A 12989-nucleotide genomic window follows, 5' to 3' on the forward strand; every position below is an offset into this window, starting at 1 on the left:
CCTCCATCCATCCTATATCTCGACTCGCAGCTTAACAGAGAGGAGATATTTCCAGTAATGGAAAAACACGACATGAAAATATAGGATCTGTATAATGCAGCAAATATAAGCCATAAAAGCTATGGAGCTGTCACTGTAGCAAAATTGTTATCTCAGTCTGTGTGTGTGTGTGTGTGTGTGTGTGTATAGATCTGTGTATGTGTGTAATCAGGTTCATAATTGTGTAGATAAATCTGTAAATGTGTGCATGGATGATTAAGTTTTGCTGGAAACACTCAGAACACAGAAAGGTCATCAGTTACAGCTCACCCAGCCTTCCACTTGGTTGTTTTTTTACACACACGATTCCTGTGATGTGTGCAGACACTTAACGTGTTACAAAGGATTTCTGAAATGTGAATAATCACCATGAACAAATGTCTCTGTATCCTAATCCCATACAAAGTAAATTTACACTGCTGACAGAAGAACTTATTTAAGTAAAACTACTAATAATAAGAGTCAGACATTCAGTAACTTACTTAAATATAATTGCAAAGTACCCATTATTGGTGTTTTAATAGATTTCGGAGTAAATGCCATCTTTGAACTCTCCCCCTAAACAAGCACACTGCAAACATCAGAAATGCAAAGATATTTTATTAGTTTAAATATGCCTTTATATGTCTGTATTTTAACAGAAAGTGTAGAAGCAGTCTTGGGACAGTGAGTAGATACACATATGAGCCTTGTGTTTATAATTACACAACACTGGATCTCCCAGGCCCACCGCTAGCAGCCCACCTATGACAGCAAGCTCACACTGAGCACGTGCTGCAGTCTGGAGCCGCTGTAGCGAACGTTATGGTGCCTGAAACATCAAGAAGCGTGACCAGTTTGAAAGTGGGTCAGTGGCGGTCCTTGAAGGGTGACACAGACCTCCACTTGTTGGCCAACATGGCCGCTGTTTGTTGACATCAGGACTTCGTGCCATGCTCATGGAGTCTGTTTCTAAGTTTGGTCAGAAACATGCATGAGCAGCTCACTGGGGGTCAGTTTTAGGGCTCTGGAAGTGCTCCTCATATAAAGGAGCAGATAGCTGTCCTGAGCTGGTCCCCCTCTATGGCTCTGGTGAGGTGTCCTTGTCCAATATCTCTTACGCAGTCTTGAGACTGTGCTGGGAGACAGAGCAAACCTTCACATATGGATGGAGGAGCTGGACTAACTATGCAGCCTGAGCCTGCTGTGTTCACATTACCAGTAAGCTGAGCTGGCCCTGACTTCTTTTAGCGCTGCAATGACAGGGCTGAGTCCCAACCAGTCATATTATTTTTGTTTGTGGAAACACACAAGACCAGGTAAGGTGAACAGAGCTGAATTCATCAAACTTATCATCACAGCTGATAATAAAGTGGTGCCACATCTGGTAGGACTCTATTTTGCCCTCGTGTCAAGCTTTAAGGCAACTTTAAAATGTTTTTCATGTGTTTGTTTATGTGTGTTTGTTTCCAGAAGTCGCTCCCTGCTTCCTGCTGACATCACAAAGGTTGTCTGAAACTGCAAAGATGTCATCAGGCACCAACACGTGGCCCATCGTGTGTCTCAGCCAAGTCATTACGAGAGTTCATGACTCTAATGGCCTAATCTGACACAGTAGCCTTCATCATTACTTCATGCAGTATGATGTCCTTGTTATGACAAGTACTAAATATAAATGACATATAAAACTTCTTGAGCTAATCTGGTACGGTCAGCATGCTGCTGCCGTTTTATATCATTTTGTATAAAAGTTTGTGTACTTTCTGTACACACATATACAAATGTGACTGTGCCAACCTGTTTTTATGTGCACCTTCAATTTGCACATAAAAACAAACTGAGTAGAAAAAAATTATTTTACATTTGGTTGAGGTGGAAAGGTTTGAGCATCAAAAAAACCCAAAAAACTATAAAGTGCAAAGGGAAACTTGCTTATTCAGCATTTTCATCAAGATTTCCTCATCATTTGAATTAAAACCTAAAATAACAGAGCGCCTACAACGCAATTCTTAAGGAATATGTTGAATAACTGAGTTATTTTCTACTGTGAACTTAGCTGTAATTCATATTTACTGCTTGATTTGTTTCTTCTGGTCATCTGTTTCTATTAACCTTTTTAGTGCTTTTTAGCTTCCAGGTAAAGGCACCTTTTTCTCTATCTGTATACGTATTATTAAATCTGATCAGAAAATGACATGAAACATTTAGCATGAGCTCCTTCAAAATATTATATCCATTCCAAAACACCACACACCCCTTTACAGCACTGTTGTTAAGCAATGACACAGGAATTAGTGGTGCTTTGAGAAGCTGCTACAGTTGCTGCTACGCCACCGAACAAATTAAATTGGTTTGTGTTCCTGTACTGTAGCAGGTACTCGGGGTAGATCTGGTGCTTCTCAAACACCACAAATATGGAGGGGTTCATTACATCATCTACACAGCTGTCATAGAAGTTTATGATCCCTCCGTCTTTCGAGGGAGGTCGGCGATAATTGGAGGACCCTCTGGTGTAGTCTCCCACCAGCACCCGTGAGATGAACATGGCTCTGACATCAGTGTCGCCGGTGTAGCTGTGGGAGTATCTGGCATCACGGGCAAAGTAACTTCCTGTGTTTAGACAACAAAAGAGATCAGTGTGAAAAAATGATTTTGTGGCTACAGACAGCAGGGACAAAACTAAAGACTATTTTCTTCACTAATAAACATGCAAAGACAATTAAATGCATAGTTTATGAAAACATACGCTTAATAATCAATTACTGTTTCAGCTTGAACGTTTCTTCGGCTCACCTTTGCCAAAAGCCGTTCCATGAGTTCCACAGATTCTCCAGTCAAAGTTGTGGTGGCAGATGGCGTCTACAAATCTGGAGTCAGTGCCATGAAAAAGCTGTTTTTCAGTCACATTTCCACCTCTGGTTTTGCTCTTCATCTGATTCTTCTGCCTTGAATTAGAAGACAGAAAAAACATAACTCAAACTGGTACATGTGCAGTGAGTGTAAAAGGGAATCCATGTCCATCTGCGGGGTTACCGGGGCCCCACACTGGAGTCAGGCCTGGGGAGGGAGCTCGAGGAAAAGCATCTGGCGGCCGGGCCTTAGCCCCCCCCTGTATCCCCTCAGCTTGCTGCCTGTACAGGTTTTCACCACTAGACAAGGGGGTTGTTTCCCTTTGCCTTTGGGCTGGGGGGTCCTTACTGTTGTCTGCACTTATGTGCCATATGACAGTACAGAGTACCCAGCATTCTTGGAGTCACTGGGCGGGGTGCTCGTGGGTGCCCCATCCAGGTTATAAAAGGTTGTATAATCTCACTTTATCAGTGGTACAACAACCAGGCCAGAATTTATTAAACACACAACTTGTCAGCCAAATACTTTGAGTGACTGATAGATGGTCATTAAATGAAATACGTACAAATGAAAGGCTTCCCAAAGAGCTTTGTTCTGAACCCTCTCAATGCTGACGATATCAAAGCCTCTCATGGTTTTACAGAAAAGAGCTTCAACCTTCTTAAACTCTCCTGAGCTGTGCTGGAGGGGGACCCGCTGTAAGAAAACACAGGAACATTCAACATTTTCAGTCACAATTACAATAGAAAATAACAATTGCTCTGTTCTCTGGCAGATGACTGAGCCCAGTTCTGCCAGAGGTTTCTTCCTGTTAAAAGGAAGTTTTTTCCTTCCCACTTTCTCCAAGTGCTTGCTCACAGGGGGTCGTCTGACTGTTGGGTTTTTCTCTGTATTATTGTACCTTACAATATAAAGTGCCTCAAGGTGACTGTTGTTGTGAAACAACAATCTTTTTTCGGCCTCTCCCAACTGCTGAAGGAATCTGGCTTATTTGCTGAATAGTTTGTGATGTTCAGCAGCTCCCAGCTAAGTGTTTACTGCTTGCTCCTATTGTAAATGCTTAAATAATTCATTACATGCCTAAAGATTCTCCTGAGGGGCAGCACTGGTGGCCGACAGTACTTTTTTAACTGGTGAGACTGTTGCAAAGCAGCACAGCTCTTTGTATGTCACTGTTGTCCTAATAAAATCATTTCTACTCCATTTCCACTTCCAATAAAAATCTTAGCATCTTCTATTCTGCCATCTCCTATCTTTTTGTCAGTGAATTCACTTGTTTACTGCTATTATTAATAAAATAAAATCAATTTAGAAAACATCCAAATTTAAGAGTGTGGCCTCAAACAGTAGAGGAATAATAATCATATTTTATGGCTTTTACAATACCGAGTATCCTGTTTGAGGGATCTGTGTCTTGTCCCAGTTGTCTGGTATTGGAGCAGAAGTGTGGAGCAGAGGCCTTCTGCAGAGAGAAAGGGTCAGAATTACTTTAACTATGACATCGTTTTTTAATGGTCCAAAACAGAGAAATGCAGTCACTTCAGTGTGGAGATGCTTTAATTTTTTTTTTTAACTTTTTTAAGATTTCATTTTAAATGAATAAAGATCTTTTTCCACTGTGGGCCACAATCACAACAGGTCATATTTGTCCAATTTCCAGATCAGGGCAATGATATTAAACCATATCTACAGCTTTCAGTGTCCCACTGAGCACGGTTGAGAACTGTGAAGCAGAAGAAGTTAAGAACAATCAGGATTTTTCCTGTAGTTGGTAGTCTCGTCAAATGAGAAACTGGGTGGGTTCTTGTTAAACGAGATGACTCTAAGGGACATGTGACACTGCTGATAACTTGGATAACCCATCCCTACAGTAAAGCATGGTGGCGGCAGCATCATGCTTTACAACAGTTCATCCTTCAGCACAACAGCCTGCACCATAAAGACAATACTGCAGTGGTGTCTGTCTTCAGTAGTCCAGAAAAAGTCCAGACTTATACCACATGCAGTCTAATATCTGTACAGAGACCTGAAAATGGCAGGTTAAATCTGATGAAGTTTTACAGCATCTGCCATGAAGACCATAAACAAACAAGCAGATTTATGAGTGTGGAGCCTGTAGAGATGCACCCAAGAAGTTTAACAATATCAGTTTTTTAATTAAAATTTTTAGCCAACATTTCATGAAGCTGACATGAAGACAATGCCAGTTTTATTTTTATTTACTCTACAACAGCAATATTTTATGATTTTGTTTGTTTGTGTTTACTGAGCTTTGCTTTATTTATAATTAGAATGGAGTAACTATCAGACCAAAGACAGCAACAGAGTGAAAGGATCTGATAACTTTAGAAAAAAGTGAAATGGTTTGAAAATGTTCTGGTGGGGCCGGTTTTAGGATGATGTACCTGACTTTCTTTGTAGGAACATCTGCAGCAGAGACGAACCGCGGCCGTCTGCGCACGAGCCTTTTAGTGCCGTAATGCTTGTTTGTCTGAATCATGTCTGGGGGGGGGGTTAAAATTACACAATAATTATAAACATTTCACATTGTAAAATGCAGCAGCAAACAGAGACAGTTTCCATATTCTGTGTTTACCCTGGAAACTGAGTGAATACGACCAGCAGTGAACTTCACCACGTCTTTATTGTTGGTCAGGAACTTCTCCTCCAGCTTTGTGCTGTTGATGTCTGCTGCTTCATGTCCACCAGTCTGCAAAGCAAGAAAAATACGCATGTTTTTATCCTTTAAACAAACCTGGATCAGCATATGAACAATGACCAGTAGAGGCTGTAATTTTAAAAAGACCAGAATCAGAATCCCTTTCATTGTCATTGTATTAACTGATGTTCCACAGCAGCTACTGCCATGTTAGTTTAGCTCAACTTAGCCTGGCAAAAGCTGTGAAAACAATGAAATAGCTTGCCTAAGACTAATAAGGTACTTTGGCTTCCCCCTTATTTCCCAAAGGGGTTGCTACAGGAGATCTGCATATTTGATCTGGCACCATTTTTACACCACATGTCCTTCCTGATAAACCAGGATTGTGGAGCAGACTATCTTATGCCCCACTAAGGCTGGGCTTGTGTCTCCTCTTACAACTGAATCTTTCACATTTAAGGTGAATGTGTTAATAACTACGCCACAGAGCCTTGGACTAATGCCATGTCAAAACAGATGCTAGGTTGAAGATAATTTCTATATAGGAAACCATAAAATCATGTGATGAAGTAGATCTATAATACAGACAACTGCTTCTTCCTCTTCAATCTAGACCAAAGTTAAGTGAATGCTTATTTTAGTATTCAAAACCTCAGTGTTTTTTTTTTTTATTTAAAACACAGAATAAAAGATGCTGCACAGTTTTACCCTGAAAAAATGTAATGTTTTAATTCTGTTGCCTGAAATGAGAGGAATAATGTGGGTATGACATCAGTATCACAGATAGATTCCCATCACATTGGAATCAGATAATTGGAGTTTTTGTATTCATAATTTTATACTGTTCGTAGATGCTGCTTTGATAGTCTGAACTTCATCTAATGTTCTTTTTGAAAATCTAAACCTACAGTACGGAGACTTCAGCTTCACCGACTCATAGACTTGTGTTAAGGTTTACAGTCTCCTCCAGAGTAACTGGAGGTAAACAGGACTGATAGCCTGTGCTCGGTATAGATGAAAGACTGCTGTTTGTCCTTTAGGGGCACCGTGGCTAGGATTCTGCTCTTGAATTTGATTGCAACCTGCAATCTACTGACATCTAATGGCAAGATCTTACACACTGTAACTTTAAGGCAGAACTGAACTTGTTTACAGCCTGGTACAAAAGCTAGTTTTGGTCGCTCTAGCTAATTTTCTCATTCATGAGAACTGAATTCTTAGGTGAACTCACCTGGTTACATTTTTATTAAAGCTTAAAATTATACAGATTTAAGGGCATGTCAACTTTGGGTGACACGTGGTTGCCATTTTATTTTCTTCAGCATTTAGTTACAGTAACAGACACTACAAGAAGTTCAGTTTATTTAAAGCCTCATATTTGCTTGACAAAGTTAGCATTGTTCAAATATGGTCATGTCCTGTTTCATAAAAAATAGAAGGCAAAAACCAAAATGTCAGCCTAAAAGCTTTGAAACATAGTCAACAAACCAGCAGGTGACACCAAAGCCAAATATAATCCTGGGCAGGTACTTTAGAAGTGTCTATTAGATTTTTTTAACATGATAAAATATGCCTGGGTTGAATCATTGCTGATAAGAGCTGAAGATAATACTGTGGGAGGCTAAAGCAACAACATCAGTAACAAGCTGAAAAGCACTAAAATGCTGTGCAGAGCTCAACTGTAGGTCAAACCATGAGGGATCTTTTACGTTACAAATGGTTATTTGTTCATTTTTTTCAATAAAAGTATTGACTCAAATTCTGAAAACCTTTTTAAAACACTTTAATTTAGTTACACTTTTTTATGTGGATACAAAGCAGACTTTTAAAGTTGTGTCTTAACGTCTCAGAAATCTGCCAAAATTTCTGGGAAGACTGTGCAGTCACTCACATCTGATGAATACATGTTCCACTCTCCAAACTCATCCTCCCAGTACCAAAGCCACTCAGTGGTGTGGATGAAGGTCGGCTCAATCACTGAGTTTTCTGTCGAGAGTCGACGCACTTTGTCTGATCCGCAGGTCATCGTGTCAAAGTGCACGGCCGGGCTGGTGCTGCTGCAGACAATCGATCGAAAAAGTATCAACATTTTTAAAGCAATACCTTAGTGTGCTGCAATACTCATTCCTTACTGCTACATTCCTGTAGCAATAAAAATTATCTTTCAGCTTATATTTCTTCTTTGTTTTATTACACCAATAATAATAATAATAATAATAATAATAATAATAGGTCAGGAGAAAGGTACAGTAGTGAGTGTCAACATCTGTAAAACACGGTGGAGGCTCTGTCATGGTTTGGAGCTGCATTTCAGCCAGTGGTGTTGGGGATCGTGTCCGAATTGATGGAATTACGAACACAGAAAAGTACCCTTAGATTTTTATCCACCATGCAATAACCATCTGCAAAGCATCTGATTGGCAATGGCTTCGTGTTCAGCATGACAATTATCCCAAACACACTGCTAAAGCAGTAAAAACATACCTGGATAAATAAAAAAAAAGACACAATGCAACACTATCAGTCATAGATTGGCCTCCCCAGAGGCCGTACCTCGACATTATTGAAGCAGTGTGGGATCATCTTGCAGAAAACAGAAGAAAAGGCAGCCAACATCCAAAGAAGAGCTTTGAATGTCCTTCAAGAAGCCTGGAGAACTATTCCTGAAGACTACTGAAAGAAATGATGAGAAAGCTGCCTCAGAGAGTTCTGAAGAACAAAGACTTTCAAACTCATTAGAACTGTGCAAATCTGTTTTTTCTCTCTTTTTCCTTATATACTGTATTTCTGTATGTTTACAGAGACTTTTGTACGGTGCTCTACATAACACCTCAGCAAGGTTCAAATCTGGCTGCAAAAAAGCCACAATTGTGTATACATTATTGCCAGGTATGTTTGTTTCAGTAAATTGCTGCACCTATTTCCCATTTCTCCATTAAAATTAAGAAATGAGGGTTGGTTCAAGACTTCTGCACAGTGCTGTATATCTCTTTATTCTGCACTTAGCTTCAACTCTGCAGCCCCATTATCTCCTTTGTTGCTCCTTGGGAATGAAGAAGTATCATTCCATTCAATATCACTGGTGCACTGCTATCAGTTGGCCCCGTTCACATGTAAAGTTCAGACATCAAGTTCAGCATTCAGGGTTATCTCAATCTAAGCTTATATACTGGGTGGATGGCAGTTGAGAGACGACTGCATCTAAGAAGCAGAAGCTCGCGTTGCACTGGAAATATAGTATTCAGTGTTTTCAGATAAGGCTCTGCATAAGAAACAAAGAGTCAGATTATTTAGTCTCTGCTGTTGCTGTTGATTATTCTGTTTTATATCCTCTACGCTACAGAATCCTAAACAGAAGTGCTGTGATTGTCAAGGCAGCTCCTGTAGTTTAATATTAATTCATGATTCATGATTCAAAATAATCTTTATTTATCTTATACTAGGCCAAACACTGGGTGCAGCCCCTCCATTAAGTTTCTTTCCAAAACAGGCTGTTTTAGTTCTTGTACCTGTGAAGACACGTTCCATTTAAGGCTACTCTCCTCTGATCAGCTGCCCTGTGCAAACATAAGGTTTGAAAAGCAGTGGGGGGGCTGCTGTTCTTCCATCCAGAGCCATCACCTCCTAAAAGCAAAAGATTCTGAAGCTTTTTGCCACAAAGGGGTTACAGTCACATAAAGTGAGCTTATTTGACAAAGTTTAAAAGCATATAAGTACCTGTATGATTTACTGGGGTTACAGTAGTCTCTCTCAATTGTCTCGTTTTCTTCCAAAGCAGTCCACTGGCCTCCCTGCTGGACCTCCCATCTGTATGGCATCTTGTCGTGAGCTTTAAAACATCGATCTAAGAAGAAAGAATAACGAGAGCTGATCAAAGTCAAGAAACAACTACATTAAAACTTAGAAAACATAATAATAATGACTTTCTCACCCGCATATTTGCATTGTCCTTTAATGAAGTACATGCATATCTCTGTTTTATCTGAAAGAAACAAGCAACATTTCACACACTTCTTTCAGACCGCAGTTTTCTTTCCTCTCCCCACAGACGTGTTTGCAGCTGCTGTTATTTACCTCTGATGGGCCTTTTTCTCTTGTTCTGACCTTTCACAGCTTCATCACCGACAGCAGCGTGGATGTCACTGGAGGAACTGGTTCCTCCTCGGTTGCCCGGCTTGCTGTCTCTCCCTTTATCCCAACAGCGTGCCCGTTTCTGACTCTCAACATCCTCCCTGCTTGCAGTAATGTTGTTGCCACAAGTAGAGACTTCACCACTGGAAGAGTTGCCTCTGTGGACCCTTCCTCCCCTTTTGGTGTCCAGCCTCAAAGCTTCTTTATTTGTGTACAGAGCCTTCAAGGACAGAAGTAAGGTGCCAGGTATACCTCTAGCTTTCAAAGATTTTAATGGCTGTGGAGCATTAAAATCATGGTTCTTTGAGCAGCTGCATTCACAGTTCAGATAATTCTTACAGATGTGGAGCCTCTTGCAACCATCACCATCCTTACACCTGCCAAACTCTCCGTCACCGTTGTTGTAGTCATAACATATCTGGTGGAGAGATGAAAAGAAAGGGTGGTTACAACAAGAGACTGTATATAAAAGATGGATATAGCCATTGCGATGTCCCATTTTTTTTCCTATCTAACTAAAAGCGACTGAGAAACTGAGGACAGAAAGCACAAATATCACAGCGACTTGTGTTAGGCATGCCACAAAAATCAAACCTTGCTGGGAATAAAATCAGCTAGTAGGTGACAAATATCAGAAAAGGCAGTGTGACATCCCCTTAGGAGTTCAGTTTATGTTAATTAAACCTCCCTGTCAGGGTGTGTGCCATGTGTATTGTCAGACTTACATCAGGAAGGAGCGTGTTGTCACTCTGCATCAGCAGTGTGCACAGCTCCTCCTGGCTCAGGCTCTCCAGCTCATGCTCTCTCAGAAGCCTTTGGTTGTGATCAGAGGTCAGGTCATGGGAGAAGCAGCAGCCACCCCTGTTATAAAAGAGTCCGCACAAGCTAATCATGACTGTAAGTGCTCATATCCATTATCAGTAAAAAATAAATTGCAAACAGCAGCGTCATACATTTAAATTAGTTGATAGCTCTCATTGGGGAATGATTACGATAGCTTATCTATCTGGTACAAAGTCAGCTGTTAGAGAGTGTCAGTGTTTTCAGAGCTAAGGGTGAAAATTGAAGGACAGCTTGAGAACTCATTAACACAGTATGACATGAATATCAAGCTAAGTTTGAGGTTTTAATAAATATTCTTTAGCAGGATTAGCCCAATAACAGCTTTTTATATGTAGCTGGGTAGAATTAGCATCCCTTGATGCTAGTAGAACTCTACATTTTTATTGTTAATAGTAAGCTTTGGTGATGCTAGAAAATGTTTCTTTTCTTTTCTTTGGACAAACAAATGTTGTTCCCTATCAAACTGCTGTGAAACTTCAGATTTCCCAACAGTACCTGAATGCACCGTCAGTGACCAGGACTTTAAAATTGGAAGATTTTACAACCACATTCAATATAACCAGAGGTGTGGTGCTTTTGGCATTTTTTCTTCTCATTCTCAGTAAATGAACTCTCCAACTATTAAAAAAAAAAAAAAAATCCCATTTAAGTAATTTTTTAATTACTGCCACCTCAAAAGCATGTGGTAGATAGTCAATTAGTAAAGAAAGCTTGATCATATTAAAATTTGTTTAAAAAAAACAAAGAGCTCTGACTCTTTGTCAGCCTGGCTACAGAAACCTGGGAAAGAAACCAGCAAACTCTTTTTCCAGGCTAAATGAGCATCTTCTAAATTAGTGAGACGCCATTTCCCCTCCAGCTTATGGATTATCTGCTCTAAGTTGGGCATTTGTGAGTTATAACACGGAGTCAGGCACTTCTGAGCTGCTCTGCACTGTGTTGGCATTGAAGAACATAATGAAAGAATTATATGCTTAAACTTAGTTACAGCACTTTCAGAAAGACTACTATTTTCTCCCAATTTTTGTGCTGTGAAAGAGAAATTTCTACAAATACATTTCTTCAATAAATCCCAGCACTAGCTTTTTGATGACAAAAGACCTGCTTACAGTCAGAATAGTGTAATAAAGCTGCCTTCCTGCCTCCACCTGAGCTGTCAGATACACCTGTAACGCTAACGTGAACTCTGCGAAAAGCGGCACAGATCAAAAATCACCAAAGAATTAATAACTGAGGCGCAGAGAAGGGATCAAAGTTGGAGAGCGCAGGTATCCATCCCACAGGAAAGAATGAAAGAGAAAGAACTGATGAAGATGGTCGGTCAGATGACTTTATATGATCTTAAATTCAGGCAGGCATGATCACTGTTGCTCAGTTACTACTGAATAATGTATGTAAGCGTCTCACTGTGGTGAAGTAACTCTAGAAACAGGTAACGACTCAAAGGTTCGCGTGCATGTGGGTGACGCGCATGCACACCGTTACTTACAAATGACTTCCTCATATCTCTGAATATCCCTACCAGGCCCACATAAACAGTGACAGTATCATTCCTCCCTGAGTCACAGCAGCTCTGACTGACTTTAGAGCAAACATATTTACCTGTGCAGAGTGAACCGACAGAAGCCGCTGAAGAGGAAGTTCTTACACAGGTGCAGAGCCCTGCATGTCTGCGGGCAGTCTTTGACTCTGCAAAGTCTCAGGCGGGTCCTGGCCACCACCTTCTCCTGTCCGTTTGGACACCACGAAGCAAATTTCTCTCGTTACAAATGATCACCGAGACCTTCGAGGAATCATCGGGAAATAGATTATATAATAAATCATCGGTGTCTATTGCGCCTTGATTGGCGCAGATTATTTTCAGTATTTGTGCCTCCATCGTTTCCTTCCAACAAAGCGCAGCCGGAACCTGCTGCAAAACTTCAGTCTTATTTATGACGATTGGAAACCGAAACTGGATTTTAGCCGGAGTTGTTGCTGCTGTTTGCCACTTGGGGGGAGTCACAGTGCTGCATGACTTCCAAGCATCCTGCACCTCGACGAAAGCGTGTAATAAGCTGAGTGAAGCTGACACCCCACCCACGTGAAAAATTCCAGCAAATAGATTGAGCGGTTAGTGCTTCGTTTGTGCTGGTTTGTGCCGTTAAAACTAGCGTTTGTGCTGCTTTCGTTTTTGAGTTATTAAAAATTATTTTTTAGGTCATCCAAAGGTCACCATCCCCCCATTATGCTCCAAAACAAACCAGAGTGGTCAACTTTTTTAGTGCTTCGTTTGTGCTGGTTTGTGCCGATAAAACTAGCGTTTGTGCTCCCCCCCCTTTTTTTTTTTTTTAGTTTATTGATGGTGGGCAAGGAAATTAGTGCATTACCGTCACCGACTGGTATGGAGTGTGGACCAGGCTTATGTGTTAATTTTGGATAACAAAATACTGTCTGATAAATTTTCATCTTTGAGATTTTTCCAAATATATCAACTAAATCTAGTTTT

At 40.5% G+C, this 12989-nt stretch overlaps 1 pseudogene; it reads right to left on the bottom strand.

Moving 5' to 3' along the window:
- Positions 1-695: 695 nt before the first annotated feature.
- Positions 696-12380, bottom strand: LOC115773708 (protein mono-ADP-ribosyltransferase PARP12-like; annotated as a pseudogene).
- Positions 12381-12989: the final 609 nt, after the last annotated feature.

Source organism: Archocentrus centrarchus, chromosome 23, assembly GCF_007364275.1.
Source record: "Archocentrus centrarchus isolate MPI-CPG fArcCen1 chromosome 23, fArcCen1, whole genome shotgun sequence".
NCBI classification, from domain to species: domain Eukaryota; kingdom Metazoa; phylum Chordata; class Actinopteri; order Cichliformes; family Cichlidae; genus Archocentrus; species Archocentrus centrarchus.